Raw genomic sequence first — 21,977 nt, forward strand, 5'->3', positions numbered from 1 at the left:
CCATAACCTAGGAATACACATGGCTTAGTCTTCATATCAAGCTTTGACCTTTCATCTTTGGGAACATGAACAAATGCTTTACATCCAAAGACTCGTAAATGACAGTAAGAAACATCTTTGCCGCTCCAAACCCTGTTAGGAACATCAAAACGCAAAGGAACACAAGGGGGTATATTAATAATATGAACTGCCGTATTTAAAGCCTCACCCCAAAAGAAATTGGACAACCCTGCATGTGAAAGCAAACATCTAACTCTCTCAACCAAAGTTCTGTTCATCCTCTCTGCTAAGCCATTCAACTGAGGTGTCTTTGGTGGAGTCTTTTGATGCCGAATACCATTCTCCTTACAATAAGCATCAAATCTGCCAATGTATTCACCGCCATTATCAGTCCGAATACACTTGAGTTTCTTCCCCGTTGGCCTTTCAACTAGTGTATGAAATTCCTTAAACTTTTCAAATACTTGATCCTTTGACTTTAAAGTATAAACCCACACCTTCCTGGAATGATCATCGATGAATGTAACAAAGTAGGAACATCCACCAAGTGTCCTAGTCTTCATAGGCCCATAAACATCCGAATGAACTAGATCAAGTATGTTCTCCATTCGAAAAGGAGAATGACTCTTAAACGTAACTCTGGTCTGTTTCCCTGCCAAACAGTGAGAACACTTACTCAAATCAATACAACTAACACCCGACAACACATTCTTCTTGAACAAGATAGACATCCCCTTTTCACTCATGTGGCCAAGTCTTTTAAACCACAACTCAGTAGAATCAACATTGTCCACTGCGTTAACAATGTTCTGGATGATCTTCGAACGCGTGATGTATAATCTTGAGTCTTTCTTGCCTCTTCCCACTATCATAGAACCAAGAGTTAGTTTCCAAATATCATTGCCAAAACCGTTATAATAACCATCATCATCAAGAATGCCTGTTGAAATAACATTAAGTCTCATATCCGGAACATGTTTTACATTATGCAAAACTAACTCCATTCCCGTGTCAAATTTCAAACAAACATCTCCAATACCAACGATCTTTGATAACCCGGCATTACCCATCCTAGCAAATCCATAGTCACCTGGAGTGTAAGATGAGAAGTGATCTCTACAAATTGCAACATGACATGTAGCACCACTATCAACAATCCAACTTGTGTCATCATGAGTAAGATTGATCATATCATAATCAATACAAACAAAGAACTCATATGTGATAGCGTTAACTTCAACCTTATCATCATCACCACCATCACTTTTCTTTTGTTTATTCTTGTCATATGCCTTTTTCTTCTCATTCTTCAACTTTGGACAATACCACTTTGTGTGCCCCTTTTCATGACAATTATAACACTCAACATTAGCAAATTTTCCTTTACGTGAGCTGCTACGATGATTGCCTCTTTTACCCTGACCTCTACTATGACTTCTCCCCCGCGTTTCTGTGACCAAGATATCTGACTATGAAGAGGAACCTTGTGTCTTTCTTCTCATCTCTTCATTCAAAATACTACCCTTAGCCAATTCCATGGTGATAGTACCATTCGGTGCAGAGTTGGACAAAGATGTCCTAAAAGTCTCCCAAGAGTCCGGTAATGTACCAAGTAACCAGAGACCCTGAATCTCATCCTCAAACTTGATACCCATACCTGCAAGCTGATTATAATACCCTGATATGCATTTAGGTGATCTGTAATAGGAGTCCCATCATGATACTTCAAAGCCATCATCTACTTAATTATGAACAACTTGTTATTCCCAGTCTTTCGTTCATATAACTGCTCAAGCTTTTTCCATAAGGCTTTAGCATCATTCTCCCCTCTAATATGGTTCACAACATTATCATCAACCCACTGCCGAATAGACCCACATACCTGTCTATGCAAAATTTTCCATTGAGCTTCAGACTTACCATCAGGCATACCCTCAGTAAAAACAGGTAAATAATAATCTTTTACATAAAGAAGATCCTCCATTTTACCTTTCCAAACATGATAATTTGAACCATTTAAACTAATCATTTTACTTGTATTAGCTTTCATCTTTCACACAACTCAAATCAAATAACCTAGCTCTTGATACCAATTTGATGGAAAAATGGTCACAACGGGCAATCTACAAAACGGAAACAAACATCCGTTTGACAAACATTTCCCGACCCGTATGAAACCGTGAGGATGCTAACAAATAAGCTATATCGAATCCAACCCAAATCTGTCCCAATTCAGTAGCAAATCAACTAATAACGAATAATCAAGCACACACAATACACACGAGACTTTTTACGTGGAAAACCTCTCAAAATCGAGAGTAATAACCACGGGACGATTTAAGCCACTTAAATTCCACTATCATCAACAAGAGAGCAATACAATAATCCTTCTCTAGATCAACTAGAGGTATACAATATCATCATACTCTTGAACTACAACAATCAACAAGTATATGAAACAATTAAAGACAAAAGATGAATGATTTCACCAAAAAAACTGCAGTCTGATCCAGAAGCTATAACTCGAGCTACAGACCTCTTTAGACGAATTCAACGGTTGAAATCCTTGGCACTGATGTCAGGAAGACACAGCCCAAATTTGATGAAGATCCAACGGTTAGATCTCTGGGGATCGTCTCTATTCTGACCTGCTATTTTCAAAAACGGGAATGGAATATCTCACTCTTTTTCTTGATCTCTCTGATCTCTCATATGACCAAAATAGCTGCACACTTGAAGTTTAAAATGACCTAGAATGATTGACTAAGTCAAATAGCATCTTGGGCCTATTTTGTTGGGCTTTGGGCTTGAACTAACATTTGCTCATAAATGGAAACCAATTAAAACCCTACAATAACTTGAAGTACGTCATTGAACTGATATAATAAGGCATCTTAGCCATTAGTTTATCTTGTGCCACCTACAATGAATTTGAAAGACTAACATATATGGTGATCAAACAAATATTTACCAGGATGGTTAAATGTTGAGTCCACCATTGAAAGCATGTCACCATTCGATGGCAAGAGCAAGTATATATGTAGGTATACCATTATATAAACCTGAGAAAAATTTCATGTCCTCAAAGTTTGTACCAACCTAAAGTTTAAATTGATTATGGTTGGTCCAAATTTTAAGCATCGGACACGATTGGTCCCGAAGTTAATTGAGCGTTAGTCGCCCAGTTAAGTGAGTCACGTGCAGTACACATGCTGGGAAGTTTGTCATTTTGCAACTATGACCTCTATGACCTGGATGAAATTGAATTCGGCAACTCATACAATATAAACATAGAGATGATGGTACACAAATCGATACAGTATTTTGTAATAAATACTCATATATCACTGAATCGATCGATTCACGATTAGTAGTACTATATTAAAGAAATCGTCGTCCTAACTTATTAGGGCAAAATGAATCGGTATGAAACCCTAACTTATTCAAGTAAAAATCTCACCTGATGACAAATTGGAAGAGATGAGCTACTATCGGAAATGTTTAATCGGCTTCGTACTTATTTGTTAGGTGGTCGACTAGTTCAATTTGCATTTGGAAGAGAAGATGCGACATACCTATTTAAACTTGTTGGGACCCGAGCAGTCAAACAAAAAACGTTTCCCCTTCAAACCCACAAAACACAAGTAGCACAAAAATATCATCACCCATCGATGTTCAAAAGAAAAACCAATGCATAGACATAGAGTGTCAAAGTTATTGCGATGTCATTCGTAAAAGAGGTGATAAATCGAAAGTTGTTAACAATAAAATCGCTCACCCTATTTCCGGTTTGAATAATGCTTCTGTACAAAGTGAGCAAGTGTTGGTTGATAAAGAGCGTGACAAATCTCCTATGTTTGACACGCAAAGTGAGATCAGAACCTTGGAAGCTAAAGTTTCAAAATCTAGTTACATCTCAGAAAACAAAGAGAGCAGTGAGACGGGTTCAAAAAAAATCACATACAAAGAAGAACTTCAAAACTTTGGCGTTTTCATGGAAAAAATGGCGGCGGAAGAGTTGCCAATCAAGAAATCGAAAGCATGAAGTTAGCCTCATGGAATACCCGCGGCCTTGGAAACACAAATAAAGATCGTTTGGCGGGTTCAATGGTTATTCGTTTGCAAGAGGTCATTTGACGTGTACAATGGTTAGTCGTTTGCAAGTTAAATTTTTGTCCATTTATGATTCCATGGTAATTAAAGATCAGTATCCTACATTGAATGCTTTATGGGAGCATTTGGTTTGTCAAAGCGTACAAGGACACAAATCTTAGACACATGGGATGTTAACACGTGTATCTTTGAAGAATAAGCACTCTAATTTTTTTGATCTCTATTCTCTGTCACCCTTGAACATCCTCCTGTTGAAATTGAATGGGTTATAATCAACATGTCAACAATTTCTATTCAACATATTTTGGAATTTGGAAGCTCCCTTTTCTTCATCTAAGAAATTCAATGTGAGTTAATGTTTGCGTCAAGGTTCTCAACATCAAGATCAAGGTGTTCGTATGTGCTTTTACTTTCATATATTGTCACGTTCCTCAACTGTTTGTAAGGTTGCTTAGTGGATCGGCTTAAGAAGCTCATGTTGTTAGTTTTATTATTGTTAGCCGATTTACTTTGCCTTTGTACGTTTGTAGAAGCCTTCATTCTTTTGATGAATGGCTTCTTTTTTATAATACTTCCCGGAAAAAAAGGTAGTAGGCTTGAATAGAGCTATCCTTTTAAAACACCCAGGTTCGATTCCTGGGCATGGGTTTTCTTTTTTAATTTTCTGATAGAGGCCAAACTTTCAATATATTACATAGTTAGGGATTGCATCCGCGGGCGATGGGCGCGGATCTTATATACTCGCGATCCGCCCGTCGGGTTTGTTTTGCTCATTAGGACCCGTTACCAGCCTGCGGGTAAAAACGTTCGCCCATGCCCATGACACGTGGATACCCGTGATCCGCGGGTAATCCACGGGTAATAAAAGCATACAACTTAGTTAAAAAAAAATTTAAAAAGTTGAAATTTTTTATTAATTTTAAACCATATGTACAAGCTACATATAAAACGACATGAAAATCAAATTTTTATACTTATTGTAAAAACTAGTTTTCGAACCCTCGCTTCGTGCTGGGGGTTCGGTTTTCAATGTATTTTATTGCGTTTAGTTTGTAAAATTATTTCGTGGCTAACGATGATGTCGTTGAAGCGCAACTCGAGTCGAACTAAAAGGTATAACCCGTGAAAGATTTAAATGTTATTTCAAATTAACAATATATGTACATCTACACGTTTCGCTATGGAACTGTCGTGTATGAAAAGTACCCCAAATATTTGGCGTTTTTAAAAAGAATCCGTTTTGCGTATAGTTAGTGACATTGTGTTCGTAAAATTATTTCGAGTTTAACGATGATGTCGAAAAAAATTAACTCGTTGCGAGCGACAAGCTATGACCCGTTGAATATTTGGGTGGAGTTTATTTAAGATTTTTTATGAAAATGTTGATTTGGCACTTTACAGTGTGGGGGGGTTTTTTGGCGAAGTGAAAGTTAGTTTAAAGAAAAAGGCGAAATGTCAAAAATACCCCTGATACTATTCATCATTTTTGTCTAATAATTAATATGGTAATATTATATATTTAATCATTATTCCTTATAAGTAAAATCACTTTTAAGTTTAATAATTGTATGTGTAAACTCGCGGGTAAACTAGAAAAAGTCTCATGAATTTGCGGATTGGGTTTTACCCGTGACGGGTGTACCCACGACCCGCCTGCGACCCGTCGGCAGGTATAACCTTTTACCCGTACTCGTGCCCGCAGTTAAGATTTAATGATTTTACCCGTCCATCGCGGATAGGGTACCCGCGGGTCACGGGTTTTTTCTCGCCGATTGCCATCCCTATACATAGTAACTCGACCAGCATCGCGGGTTAGTTGTTTAAATTAAATGATAAATAAATAAATACTTTAATGTCTATATATTCTATTATATTGCTAAAATGATGACATCATAAAAAAGTAATTTTCTTTGTTAAAAAAATTAAAATAAAAAAGAAAAAAAATCTAAGCACTCATTAAAAATATAATTTTTATAATTATACATATACAATTATATGACCGTAATTAACCATCATTTTTCTAATTAGGAAAATAAAATAAAATACAGAAGAAAAATTGCATTGATTAGTCGATAATTAAGCAAATATCATTAAACCACACCTACTAATATGTAAACAATATTAATATCCAATAATCTCTGCATGCTTATATACCCAACCCTAACAAACTCTCTCCATTCATCAAATCTTTCTCTCTCTCAAAATTCTCTTCTAAAATAAAGGTTTGTAAATTTCCTCTCTATTGTTTCCTCATTCAAATACGTAAAGAAATTTATGCGCAAATGATTTTTTATGATAAAAACACCTATTTGAATGTTCATGTATGTGGAACAATGATGCGTTCTTTTAAATATGATATTAATTAATTTTAATATGGTGTTCATGTATGTAGGTACTAACTTTGATTGTAGTTAAGACAAGCCTTCCTCATGCACACTTATATAAGTATGAAAATTAAGAATATATGATTTGAAGTGAAGATTAACAAGTCTAGATCTTTGATTTTTTTTTAAATTGTCTTAATGTTTGTTTTTAGTTCAAAGTTTTTGTTTTGAATCTTTTGATGCTTGTGTTTTGATACTTGAAGTTCATCTATTAATAATCTACATCATTTGTTACTTGATATTCATGTGATAACCTTATAAATTTAATACATTTGGATACATCATTGTATGTTGATATCAATCACAAATTCTATCAATTATCACAATTTTATCGTAATTTGTATCAAATTGTTGTAGAATTCGTGATAATTGAAAATATCAATCACTAATGCTATCAATTATCACAATTCAATCACTATATAGTTTATATGAATCACCGTCTCTCTCTATCATCACGATTTTTTTTTTATCAATTATCACAATTTGTATAGAATTTGTGGTATCAATTTACATCAATTATCACAATTATGACTATATCAATTGAAATAAGCATCACGTGAAATCAATCAAAAGATATATGACTCATTGCTTCTGTAATGCATCGATACAAATTTAATTATTTGAGTCTTCAAATTAAAACTATTAATTTTCAAATTTTTTTACAAATAGTATAATTAAATAAAATAATCGTAAATACAATTTCTTTTTGTATTTAATCAAATCAATTTTTTATTTGTTTGACCGAATTACCATATATCACATATATTTTGTATTCCAAATTTAAATATACAAATCATTGGTTTTAAAAAACGTATAAACATAGTAAATATGTTGTCTTTTACTTTAGCTAAAAGTTGTTACAATTTTTTTTCAAATTTAAATTGATTGTTTAAGTTGATTGTTTTTTTTTTTTTTTTTTTTTTTTTTTTTTTTTTTTTTTTTTTTTTTATTGTTTGAGTGATAGTTTCAAAAATATTCGCTTTATTAAAACTGATTACGTAGATTTATTCTCATTTCAAAAAAAAATTGTTTTTTACTTTACGGAATATATTAGATAAATTAACAAAATAACATTCCCACTAATTATGCTACAATTGCGATCGATTACAGCAAATTATATGGAAATCAATGTCAATTTCGTTATATATGAAAAATAACATACTCAAATAGGAAATAATAGAGAGGAAATTTACAAACCTTTATTTTAGAAGAGAATTTTGAGAGAGAAAGATTTGATGAATGGAGAGAGTTTGTTAGGGTTGGGTATATAAGCATGCAGAGCTTATTGGATATTAATATTGTTTCCATATTAGTAGGTGTGGTTTAATGATATTTGCTTAATTATCGACTAAGCAATGCAATTTTTCCCCGTATTTTATTTTATTTTTCTAATTAGAAAAATGATAGTTAATTACAGTCATATAATTGTATATGTATAATTATAAAAATTATATTTTTAATTGTAAATTAAATGATTAGTGATGTCATCTAGAGTGCTTAGATTTTTTTCTTCTTTATTTTAAATATTTTTTAACAAAGAAAATTGTTTTTTTATGATGTCATCATTTTAGCAATATAATAGAATCTATAGATAGATAGATGTAGATTAATACACTTTATTATATATTCGTAATTTATTATAGTTTACCAATTGCATTTTCATTCATACGCTAATGGTAGTTGAATATCTGATTGTGAACGTGATGTTAACTAATCGATTATAGCATTTATATTTGTTTAATATCTAAACATTTAAATTCAACTGTTTCATTTAAAAAACTCGTGGTTCCACATGTCCTTTCACTAGTTTACTCAATATGTATTGAGTTCAATAAGGTTACTCAATATACCCAACTAACTTCGATTGGGTTATGCCTGCTTATGATATAGCCAAATCATAATAGAATTACATATAATATACCCAACGAAGTTTTTCATAAATCAAGACATGTTGTTTGGAATGCACGAGCCGCAGTTAGCATTCATTTGGTTTTGATTTTCTAACATAGCCCCGATGTACCGAAGCACCATGCATTGCATATAATAGCTATGAGCTGTTGTAAGCGCTGTTGCGCGAGTACTGTATCACGAACTAAAAAGAGAGGAACTACGAAATCAGCAGTCAGTCTTCGGCCAGACAGATGTGATTTAGCTTGAACAGGTAAAGTACCAATTTTGGCATTAGACGAAACCTTTTTAATATATTGCAGGTCATCGATAGCGTACCCCAACTATTTCTCACAGTTTACTCAACACAAGCATGCTTATCATAATCGTTCGTTCGACATTGCAAACCCTCCCTAAAAGTACTAGCCTTTTTATTGGCCTTTTTGGTTACTTTAGGGAGTCCTTTTTGGTGGCGAATGTGTTTTTAGCCAGGTGTGCTAATGCCTCGTAGCACGTGTCCTTATACTCGGTTGGTTTGCAAAAGGTCATAAGCGCTTTAGTATTTAACAAATGAATATCATCTACTCTGATTCATTAAACATAACCCAATCCATGTTATAAGTGAAATGAAAAAAATGACGAGCACGTGACTAACTTAATTCGGCATGACTAACGCTCAGTTAACTTCGGGATCAATCGTGTACAATGTTTAAATCTTGGGATCAACCATGATCAATTTAAACTTTAGGTCTCATTTTGATTTTTGATACAAACTTTGGGGACCAACCATGAAATTTTTTCTAAACGTGAACTGAAATCCTAAGCATGAAGAACTGTCGTTCAATATGTAATCCGAGAGAATTTATGCCAATGATTGTGTCTATTTTACGGAAACTTCAATATGTAATCCGAGAGAATGTATGCCAAATAATTGTGTCTATTTTACGGAAACCTAGAGTTTATATTTATAGTGAAACCCTACTTGAATAATCCGTCATTCATATCATTTTCATAACTAACTCCGCAATACACGTCTATTAAATAGAAAATTACATCAGTCGAATGTAGATAAGATCTGAGTTTTAGTAGAACGAAGAAATAATAAATTGTAAAAGGTTACCACTCGAGAGCATTCAAAATTTGTGATAGACAGAGGTTCTTATAAGCTTATAAGCGTATGTTTTTTATTTTCAATTTTCGATGTGAGATTATAATTTGCATCTATTAACCGATTATCTCCAACAGCTCCTGCAATAGGTAATTATTTTTGAATATTTATGGAAACTATTATTTTCAATAAGCAAGGCCATCTGCCATTATGATGTCAGCGTAGAGGCACCCTGAACCAATGGATTTGAGCTCAATACTTAGCTTTTAAACGAATATCCGAAACCTCTTGCTCATTAATAAGAATTTATCACTAAATAATATACGAAAGTACTGTACGTGCTCAAAGAAATAAAAATAGGTTTCATTCATTCCACTTAAAATTCAGTTTTTAAAATGGTTATAAGACCAGTTGTAACGCAGGTGTTTCAACCCCGTTGTTGCCAAGGAAGGCTTAAAACGCCACCCTTTTGTCGTATCGCGACGTTGGGAGCCGGCGTTTGGCTGGCGTTGGTGTAGGCAGTCACTACTACATAAATAAGAATGCAAACCCCTTATAGAAACCTGTTTTTTAATTTTGGGAAAAAAAAAGGGTTTAGAAAGATAATGCAGACCGGTTTTGAATTGTAAGGCAAATGGAGACCGGTTTTTTATAAAAACCGGTTTCAAATGTCGAAAATCCAAACCGGTTTATTATTAAAAACCGCTTTCAGCTTCCAAACCTGTTTTTTATATAAAACCGGTTCCGTAGGTTTTGAATGCAAACCGGTTTATTATTAAAAACCTCTCTGGGTTTGCAAACCTGATTTTTATATAAAACCGGTTTCGATCTGGTTTTTGTATAACGGCTCCTATTAGTAGCTGTATCTGCATTCTTCATCCTCTTATCTCTTCACTCCCAATCAACACACATATTCACTCCCCAATCAATTTCAAACACCATCATCATTAAATTTCTAACTCCCCATTCAATTACACACACATTTACTTCATCCTCAATCAACTTACACATTTATTTATTTTGCTCAATGATATAATTTTAACAACAATAAATTCATTTCAAGAAATTTATCAAGGTATATTTCATTTCTCTTTTATTATGTATATTTTTAAATATTCATTGTATTTTAATGTTATTTATTTATTTAAGTAGTATGTATTTTGAATGTGTTATTAGGTTAAAAATTAATTTTTAATTTGAATGTAGTTATTTGAAGATTATTTATCATCATGTTGAAGTTTAAAGTTGTCGTTGACTAGTTACCTTGAATCTTAAACAAACATAAGGTATATATTTCTTTATAACTTAAGTCATTCATGTATGATTTGTTGCTAGCATTAAGTTCATATACTATCATATATTATGCCACCTACAAGAATTACGTATACATGTGATGTATATCTTGTTAATTAGTTTTATATGTATATGTATAGATGGAACGTAGAAAATGGATGTACGAGATACCACGTCATAGTCATGAGTATCTTTCAAAGTTGTCTGAATTTATAAAAGTTGCCGACGCGGATCGAGTGAAAAAACAAAAAGAGAAAGCCCCATGTCCGTGTAAAAAATGTCAAAATTTCAATAGCTACGCGTACCTTAGTTTAATTAGCCAACACTTAATAGTAAACGGCTTTGTAGATGAGTATGATTGTTGGTCATGGCATGGAGAAACATTAGTAAATAATAACAATAATGTTATTTATGAACGTAGTGATGATGTTATTGATGAAAATATCAATTCGCACAATGAAAGAAATATTGATTCAGACAGTGATGGTTATCTTGATGATTTAGACGATATGTTCCATGATTTGGAAGGTAATATTGATGAAACTAATTATAAAAAGTTTCAACAAGTTTTAACCGACTCGGAAATACCATTATATGACGGTTGTATGAAGTTTACCAAATTATCGGCTGTCTTAAAGTTGGTAAATTTAAAAGCGAACAACAATTGGGGCGATAAAAGTTTCACGAGCCTTTTAGAGTTATTGCACGAAATGCTACCTAAAGATAACGAGCTACCCGTTTCATATTATCGAGCAAAAAAAATTTTGTGTCCAATGGGATTGGAAGTTGAAAGAATACATGCATGTCCCAATGATTGTATACTATATAGAAACGAGAATAAAAACTTGCATCAATGTTATGTATGTGGTGCGTCAAGGTACAAGCAAAAAAAACAAACGGAAGTTGAAAGTGACGTGACAAAAAAATGGCCCTCCGGCGAAACTATTGTGGTATTTTCCCATCATTCCAAGACTAAAACGATTATTTGCCAGCCCGAAAGATGCAAAGTTATTGCGTTGGCACGCCGAAGAGCGTAAAAATGATGGAAAGCTGAGACATGTGGCAGATTCTTTTCAATGGAGGAATATTGATAATATATATACGGAATTTGGAAATGAGGTTAGAAATATTAGAGTTGGACTTAGTTCGGATGGTATTAATCCTTTTGGAAACATGAGCAGCCGTCATAGCACTTGGCCGGTTCTTTTATGTATATATAATCTCCCACCATGGTTATGCATGAAATGCAAATACATCATGATGTCCTTATTAATCTAGGGTCCAAAACAACCCGGAAATGACATTGATGTGTATTTAGCCCCGATAGTTGAAGACTTGCAAACGTTATGGAGTCCAGGTGTTCAAGTATATGATGCATATATGAAAGAGAACTTTAATTTGCGATGCATGATTTTTTGTACCATAAGTGATTTTCCGGCTTATGGAAATTTATCGGGTTATAGTACCAAAGGGATGAAGGCATGTCCTATTTGTGAAAGCGAAACATGTTCGGTATGGTTAAAAAATTGTAAGAAACCAGTGTTTATGGGACATCGAAAATCACTTCCATTAACTCATCCATATCGTATGATGGGAAATTTGTTTGATGGTAATGATGAGGTTGATAGTCTACGTCCACCGTTGGATGGGGAAGCTACATTTGCGAAGGTTGAAAGCATTAACATTTTGTTTGGAAAAAGCAATACAAGTCGAGAGAAAGGGATTTGGAAAAAACGTTCTATTTTTTGGGATCTACCGTATTGGAAATATTTACATGTCCGACATTGTATTGATGTTATGCATATTGAAAAAAATGTTTGTGACAGCTTGATAGGTTTGTTGTTGAATATACCAGGGAAGACGAAAGATGGACTTAATGTTCGAAATGACATGGTCGAAATGAAAATCCGAAGTGAGCTTCATCCGAAGAATAAAGAAGTAGGAAAACGACCTTATTTGCCCGTCGCTTGTTATACCCTATCAAAGGCCGAGAAAATAAAATTTTGTCAATGCTTACATGGTGTTAAAGTTCCATCTGGCTATTCTGCTAATATCAAGAGTTTGGTCTCGATGAAAGACACTAAACTTATTGGTATGAAGTCTCATGATTGTCATGTTTTGATGACCCAAATGATTCCTATTGCAATTCGTGGAATACTTCCTGACCGAATCCGACATACAATCACAAAGCTCTGCTTGTTTTTTAATGTGATCCATTCAAAAGTGATTGATCCTGCTGTTTTGGATACATGGCAAAGTGATATTATCCTTACTCTTTGTCAACTTGAAATGTACTTCCCACCTTCATTTTTTGATGTAATGGTCCACCTTGTATCTCATATTGTGTATGAAATAAAGGCTTGTGGTCCTTTGTTTTTACGATACATGTATCCGTTCGAGAGATACATGGGGTTCCTAAAAGGTTATGTGAGGAATAAGAGTCGACCAGAAGGGAGTATTGTTGAAGGATATGTTTCTGAGGAGGTGATTGATTTTTGTAATGACTATTTGGAGGGTGTGAGGAGCATTGGTGTACCTGAGCCTCGTCACCAAGGTAGACTTCATGGAGTTGGAACAATAGGAAAAAAATTTGTTTATGATGACAAAAATTATATTCAGCAAGCACATTTTACAGTTCTCCAGCACATGGTTTCAATTGCTCCGTACATACAACAACACATGGCGCTATTAAAATCTAAGAATCGCGACAAGAATGATAGGTGGTTGTCAACTCAACATAACAAAAGTTTTGCATCATGGTTGAAAGAAAGAGTAAAAAAGGCAGATGTTGTGGACCAATCGGTAAAAATGTTGGGGGCCGGTCCGAGTATCAAGGTGACAAAATATCAAGGGTACGACATTAACGGGTATACATTTTACACTAAACAACAAGACGCAAAGAGCACCTTACAAAATAGCGGAGTTACACTTATAGCCTCAACGACAGAATTCATTAGGGGGAACCGTGATGCAAGGTCGAGGATAGCAAAAAATGCTTACTACGGTGTTATACAAGAAATTTGGGAATTAGATTATAATACCTTCACTATACCGTTGTTCAAGTGTAAATGGGTTGAAAATCAAAAGGGTGTTAAAGTTGATAAAGATGGTTTCACAATCGTCGACATTTCTACTGATGGCTACACCGCAGAACCATTTATTCTCGCTAAACAAGCCACCCAAGTATTCTTTGTTGAAGACCCAAAAGATTCGAAATGGCACATCTTTTTGCACGGTAAACGTCGAATAGTTGGAGTTGACAATGTTGTGGACGAGGAAGAGTACGATCAATTTGACGAGTTACCTCCATTTTCTGTTGGTATTACACCGACAAGTGACGTGATTGATGATACTGTTTACTTAAGAACCGATCATAATGAAGTTTTATGGATCGATGAACGTCGCCCGAAAAAAAAGAAAAGAAAGGTATTTATGATTGTTGATTTAAAAATAATATTGTATAAATAATATAGTATATACTATAATAATAATTATTATTATTAATGTTTAAAAATATTATATAGTAATATTTATTACTAATAATTAATTATTATTAATATTTAAATTTATTTTGATTTATTTCAATATAGCGGGGAAAAAGAAGGGGCACCGCCAAAATAAAAAATTGAGCGACCTAAAGCTGTAGTCTTTCACTCTTCCTCTTCGTCTATTCAATTCCTCGATTCAATTCACTAACTGCAAACCCTAGTTGCTTCAGTCGTCGTATTCAGTCTTCCTCTTCTACTCTTTCACTCTTCCTCTTCTACTCTTTCACTCTTCATCTATTCAGTCATCGCTAGCTTCATTATTCCTCTTCCTCTTCTATTGCAAACCCTAACTGCAAAATCTAATTGCACTCGACTTTAGTTTTCTATTGCATGTCTACCGCTGTATTTTACTCTAACTGCAAAATCTACCTCCATTTTCTGATGTCTACTGCAAAACCCTAACTGCAATATTAGCTTCACAAGTTACCATGCCGCTTCAGCATCAATCCAGCGACTTTAGTTTTCTCTGACCTAGCTCTCCATTACAATGGTAATTATGTTCTACCAATTCGTAAAAATTAGTGTGAAATTGTTGATTTTGCCCAATTGTTGATTTTGTTCACTATTGCATGTTGTAGCGACCCGACAAAATCGTCATTGACGGCGCCGCTAACTTAGGTCCCGTTACGTGGTCGTAGTCCCTATATGAGACTCGTTTGACCAAAATTATGTCGCGTTCTTTTGAAACGTATCATGCTTGCAAAGTTCAGTTTACCAAAAGGTTCGACAACAAGTTTAAGTTTACAAAAGTTACAAAGTGTAAATGAAATAACTTGCGACATAATTAGTTTAAAATCACGGTTTGCTATAAATAGCAAAAGTATGTAAGCTTTAGGTTTGAATCCAAAAGGGCTATCCCTAGCGTATGCATGTATACTTGACTCCAAGCAAGTAATCAAAGTGCGCGGAAGCATAAATCAAGTAGCCAAGTATGAACCTGAGAAACATATAGAAAACTGTCAACGAAAAACGTTGGTGAAATCATAGGTGTATTAGTAAATGTTATATTTTGAACCACAAGATTTAGTATTTCCAATATGTTGATTATCCAAATCGTTTGCATTCCAAAAGTTTGTTCGCGAGCACCCAATTATCAAGACTTAACGTTTCCTTCCATAGAACCCCATCACAATAGTGTTAGAACATACACTGTTTCTCGAAAATATATTTCATCCGTAGACGGTAGCGAACCGTCCGTAATGAGGGTTTGTCAAACCCGTATGGCCACACAATATAAGTTCTCGCTTACACCCTGCAAGTGTAACTAATGATAATCGAATTGAGGATTTTTGTTCTAACTCGCTGTGGAATGTTTGTTTCATCGTACTTGTGTTCAAAGTATAAAAGTAAGTAGTACAAAATGTAACAAAGTATATGTTTCTCAGCCCACAATTTAAAAGTATAAAAAGTTGTTGAAAAGGTGGGACTATGATCTCACCTCGAGTGCACGAGTATAAATGTACTTCACAAAGTAAACGTGTGCATGAAAGTTGCTTAGCCTTGACCTAAACAAGTAAGTTGTATCAATTAACCGGTTACGACACAAGGTCGGGTGAAATGTGTTCAATTAGTCCTATGGCTCGTTACGACTCGATTAAATATAGTATGTGAATCAATTTGTCAAGTTTCATGCAAGATACAAGTATAGAAACAAGTTAGGAAGATTGCACAATCATTTGGTTAAGTTTGACAAAAAGTCGAACTTCGGTCGGTCAAAGTCAACGAAAAGTCAACACGTTCGGGTCGGGTCCCGAACTATTTTTCTGAGGTTTTTAATCATATATGAGCATGTTGGTCAAGTTTCATGTTAATCGGAGGTGCGTAGCATAGTTAGAATTAAACGAAAAACGACAATTTTGGACAGCCCCTGATAGTTCATCTGGACGGCGTCCAAAATGGCTGGACGGCGTCCAGTATTGAAGGCCTGGATGGCGTCTAAGTCTGAAGGGCTGGACGGCGTCCAAGAATCAGGACGGCGTCCAGATCTGTATCCAGGCCCTGTTTTGGTGCAACAAAGAAATGCACGAACCAAAACTCAAACAATCCCAATTTATGACCCGCAATTAATCAAAACATGTATCCTATATCATCGGAAAGGTATTTTGACAAAGGATACAACTAACCACATATCATCAATCGAGTATTATTATTTACAACAACAAAAACCTCGTCAAGAGATCGTTAAATGTTCATAATCAAAGTCTCAAGTTCGCAAAATGCATTTCATGATTCGGGAATCCAATTTATACATATGATATGCCGTTTTGAAGGTAACGAAACATACAATACAACTAAACACTTACTAACAATGTTTCATGGCATTCAAATCATCAAAAGTCCATTTTAAGAGCTATCAAACCCTAGCCAAGAATCACAAAATCAATAATCATTTTAGTGATGTTTTTCCAAATCAACCTACACACCAAATTGAAGCTAGTGATACTAGTAACACAATTAAAACATGAACTTTAACAATTTAACAACATTAACTCATCCAAAATCAAAGATTAAGCACACCCATTTCAATTGTTCATACTAGTTACTCAAAACAACAAATCGAGCAAGTAAATCATATATTCATGCTAGACACGAGCCATAGACACTAACTAACACCATTTCAAATCAAAAACACGAATTTAGAGAAATCTAGAGTTTTAGAAATGTTACCCAAACGAGATGAAGTTGGTATCAAATTGTAGAGGATGAAGAGAGGATTCCAAATACGTAATTTGTTTTGATGTTGGCCTCCTAGATCGAATTTAGATGATGAATGATTGAATTGGGTAAATGTGTGTGTGTTCTTGCTAGAGAGAAAGAGAGAGAGATGGAGATGATTGAATGGTGGTGATTGGGGTGGACTAGTTGACCTAGTCAACTAGTTTGCCCCGTGTCAATTTTAGTCCCTCGAGTTTAGAAGCGGGTGCGGGATTTTACCGAACGAATATTTTGGAAACGCTCGAGTAAACGAGTGATGTTATAATTAAGTAACGGAAATATTATGAACGTTAGTCAACGGAAACTACAAATTTAGATAACGGAAGATATTATCTAAAAAAAAAAAGACGGTCTACAAATTTAGATAACGGAAGATATTATCTAAAAAAAAAAGACGGTCGTTAAAATAATTTAATGAAAAAATGCGGGATGTTACACATGTCTACTGCTGTATTTTACTCACATTGGTAATTTTGTTCACTATTGTTGATTTTGTTCACTATTGCATGTCTATTGTTTATTGTTGATTTTACTGCTGTTGCTACTCTTTATAATAACTATAAAAAATAGTGTTAGGGTTTATCAATTAGTGCTACAGTTTAAATCTAAAACAATTAGGGTTTATGAATTTGATGGTATTGATCTTGAAATAGGACAACAAAGTACAAGTACACATAGAGGAATAACCACTTTAACCAAGTGGACCGGAGTGAGGGAGATCGAGTTCAATGACATAGGTCAACCGATTGGACCGCAACAAACTAAATTTGTGAATTATTGCGGTGTGGTGACAAGGAGAGTTGTTTCAATTTGTAAGAGTACTTGGAAGCAATTCAAGAATGATGACAGAGATGAACTTTGGGCCGCGATCAAGGTATAGTATATAAATAATTATCGTAATGTTTATTGTATTAGTTTATAATTTTACTAAGTTTTAATATTTTTGATTTGACTTTGTGACAGAAATTTTGGAATATTAAAGATGATACATGCAAAAAAGAGGTGCTTAAGCTTTGTAATGGAACTTGGAAAAGATTCAAAACAATGCTTCGCAAGGAGTTCATGTTAAAAGGGAAGGAGCCTTTCGATCCTTATAATTTTATCGAGAAGAAAGATTGGGCACAATTTGTTATTAACGAAAATACCGTAGAAAAACATGTATCATTTTTATTTTTAGTGTTATATTAAAGTATGGTATGATATGATGTTTCATTATGAATTATGATGATGCTAATTTTATTGCTACACTTATTTTCAGAGAGTGCGTGAAACTTCTAGACGAAATGCACTAAAAAGGAAGGATTATCCGCATTTAGGATGTAAAGGTTATCGGGGATCGATACCCATTTGGGATGCGGAGGCCGAAGATCCCCAGAAATGTACAATTGTACATAGGATTCGTGACCGACGCGTGAGATATTACTTGCTGTCTAGGATGTCAATAGGTCCAGATGGGGTGAGAATTATACCTCCCGAATTGGAAGACGCTGTAAAAAAATTTGTAAGTGTATTGTTTTTTATTGTTCTATATATATATATATATATATATATATATATATATATATATATATATATATATATATATATATATATATATATATATATATATATATATATATATATATATATATATATATATATATATATATATATATATATAATTGGTTTATTGATTGATTATAATCATTTCATAATTATTTAACATATAACAGGTAGAGTTGGAACAAAAGCAAGTTGATGAAAATTGGGCCCCGGAACCGGGATTAGATCTTCTGATGACAGTCATGGGACCGGAGCATCACGGGCGTACCAGGGTGGTTGGCTACACCACTTGTTGGAGGAAAGGTTTGAAACCATATGTTGAGAAGAAGAAAAAGTGAAAGACGGCACACGTTGTGCAAGAAGATTTTGATGCTTACAAAAAAAAAACGGATGAAAAAATTGCGAAGCTTGAGCGGGGATTAGTTGTGCAAGAAGATGAACCGAGGAGAAGTAGTTGTGCCTCGGGAACACCAGAAGTGGATCAGTTGGCTCATGTCCAGGTAGTTTCTAAATTCATGAATTTGTTTATGTTTGATTTTGAATCTCAATAAAACACCCCACTGTTTGATTTTGGTTAAAGATAACTACTAGTAATCGATATTAAAACACATATAGTCAGGTTAATTAAAACAGTCCAATTGAAGTTAGGTTTTGGTATAGTCAGGTTAATTAGGCTGCTGCTGGTTTGGTATGGGATTAAAATAGTCACACGGGTCAAATTGGGTAGGGTTACCTTAAAGGAAAGTAAGCCGTTGTTGGTGCGAGGTTTAAAGAAAAGTGTTACATTTAACATCAGAACAAAGTTGAAGCAGTACAAATGTATATAAAATATAACATTAATACATGCAAATTATAAATTCATGAATCTGTTTTCCTCAAAATGTTTACTACATTTGTTAACTTTCTTTGTTCAAAATGCTAACTGAATCTGTGATTTTTATGTTGTTGTAGGGTCCAACTCAGTGCTATTTATTGCGCCCTTATGGGGTGCAAAGGATTCGTTATGCTCTAGGGTTGTTGCAACCCACCATGACCGTGCAAGTAGATGGTGATCATGATGTGGAAGCTGGTCATGTATTTGTATTAGTGGACATCGTGGAAACCGAACATGAGAACTTTGATATTCCCATACCGCCGCCTACCCATACTAGTATGACTCTAGTTCAAGCTAAGGGTAGTTTTATTCAATGGCCAAGCAAATACCTTGAAATCTGCAAGGTACGTTTTACACCATCTAACCATTAATTTTGACTAAAGTAGTCAACACTTTTAGGTCAGAAATCATACCTCAAGTTAATTATCGACGACCTTTCATTATATGCGTTCTCTGGATAGTTGTCTAAATTTAGCTTTGACCTCAGTATAAACTAACTGATCAGCAGCAGACCGACGGCAGAAGCTGCATCAGCAGCAACAGTAGAAGCTGATCAAAATTCTTTAAGTGTTTAAATGGGTATATATGATGTATTTAGGTGTTAAAAATGAATATTTATGATATTATTTTGTGATATGGGATAATATGATATTAATTCATTTAAGTTAGGAAGGTTATATATGTTGAAAGCATTGTTTGATATTACAATTTTCATGATACAGCCATCAACTCCAACTTCATCACACGGTAAACAACAAGCCTCGTTGTCGAAGAAGGGTGCATCAAAAAAGGAATCAAATGAACACGCATCCAGAAAAAAACAAGCCTCGTTGTCCAAGAGTTCAAATGAACTCAGGGAATTCCATGCTAGATATTATGAGGAAGTAAAAAACCGGCCCCCAAACGTGAAAAAACTTTATAAAGAATGGATGAAAAGAGTAAATCCGCTCACTGCTGGGATAACATTTAAGACTGATCAAGAAGTATTTGGCAATGACGATAGCCCTTATTCCACAATGATGCCTGATGATATCATGGGGTTGATGACAAATAGATGGCTTGATATATCAATTATCACTTGGTTCTCGTGTGACGCCCCGTACTAAATCATCATGTACGGGCCATCAACAATAGGATCATTACAAGGTTAAGTACTATATGCGATTTCAAAAGAGTTTGCATTCATTAATAAAAGTGACGTCATAACAAACATCAAATGTTTTACAATCCAAAAGCATGCTTCACTAAGTAGAAGCAATAAATAAGTGAACGTGACCTCAAAGGTCGTTACATAACATAGTTTCAAAAGAAAATAAGTTTGAATGCAAGATAAGTAGTCATGCGATAACAACTCTAAGCAGCGGGTTCTACAGCACGACTAGTACACAGCAGAAGTAACCTCAAGCACCTGAGAAATACATGCTTAAAAATGTCAACACAAAGGTTGGTGAGCTATAGTTTAAGTATAACAGTAATGTAAGTAGGCCACGAGATTTCAGTGCTACAACGAGCGTTTCAAAGTATGTAAAAGTATATGCTTAACCGTGGGCACTTGGTAACTAACTTAACGTTTAAAATACCACCTGAAAGTACACTTGGCGAGTGCGTATGTTTACAAAGTATTAAACACTCATTGACTGCTAGCGCGACTAGCCCGAGTGGGGATGTCAAACCCTATGGATCCATATCTAAGATTCGCGTTCACGGTTCAAAAACCAATGATTAAACGTTACCGAGCTAAAGGGAATGTTTATGCCGTTGTATAACCCACACATATATAAGTTTAAGTACTCGTGCCTAGTATGTAAAACATAAAATCCGCATGTATTCTCAGTTCCCAAAATAAGTTAAAGTAAAAAGGGAATGCTATAACTCACAATGATAATGTAGTCGTAAAGTCGGTTCGGAAAAGGTGTGCAAGTAATCGGTCCGAAGGTCCTCAACCTAAGGCAAATAGTATTAAGTCAGTAAATCGTCTTAATAGATTTAAAAGTATGTAAATAAGGTCTTAAGGGTCATCATCATTCATCATTAAACAAAAGGCGTAAAGTAGGTTTCGTTTATGAAAGTAGTTTAAAACAAAGTCTGACTTCAGTCAGTCACCATGGCCTCTACCCTTACTGAATTAAGGTGAGACCAGTGGCCATGGCTCCGCCTATGAGTCTTTTAAGTGTGGTAAAATTTACAGAAGCAAACTCGCCTTGGTTTGACCGTGGCGACGGTCTAAGTGCGAGTAGGTCAGAAATTTCTGCACAACGTTAAAGGACATAGTAACGATCGGAGGGCCATAAATCCTAAACCGTAACTCAGATTAAGATGAGTCCTATATGAAAAGTTATCTACTCGAAAAGATCTATCTAAAAATCATGGTTAGAACAGCCCAGGTCTGCTGGTATGTTACAGAAACAGCCGGTCAGTAGGTTTTGGACAGAAACAGTAAGTTTAAGTGAGTTCCGGTGGTCTTGGTGCTTGATGTTCATCATGGTTCTCATCCTTGATGCATATAGCTTCAA

Source organism: Rutidosis leptorrhynchoides, chromosome 6 (assembly GCF_046630445.1).
Source record: "Rutidosis leptorrhynchoides isolate AG116_Rl617_1_P2 chromosome 6, CSIRO_AGI_Rlap_v1, whole genome shotgun sequence".
In the NCBI taxonomy this organism is placed as follows: Eukaryota; Viridiplantae; Streptophyta; class Magnoliopsida; order Asterales; family Asteraceae; genus Rutidosis; species Rutidosis leptorrhynchoides.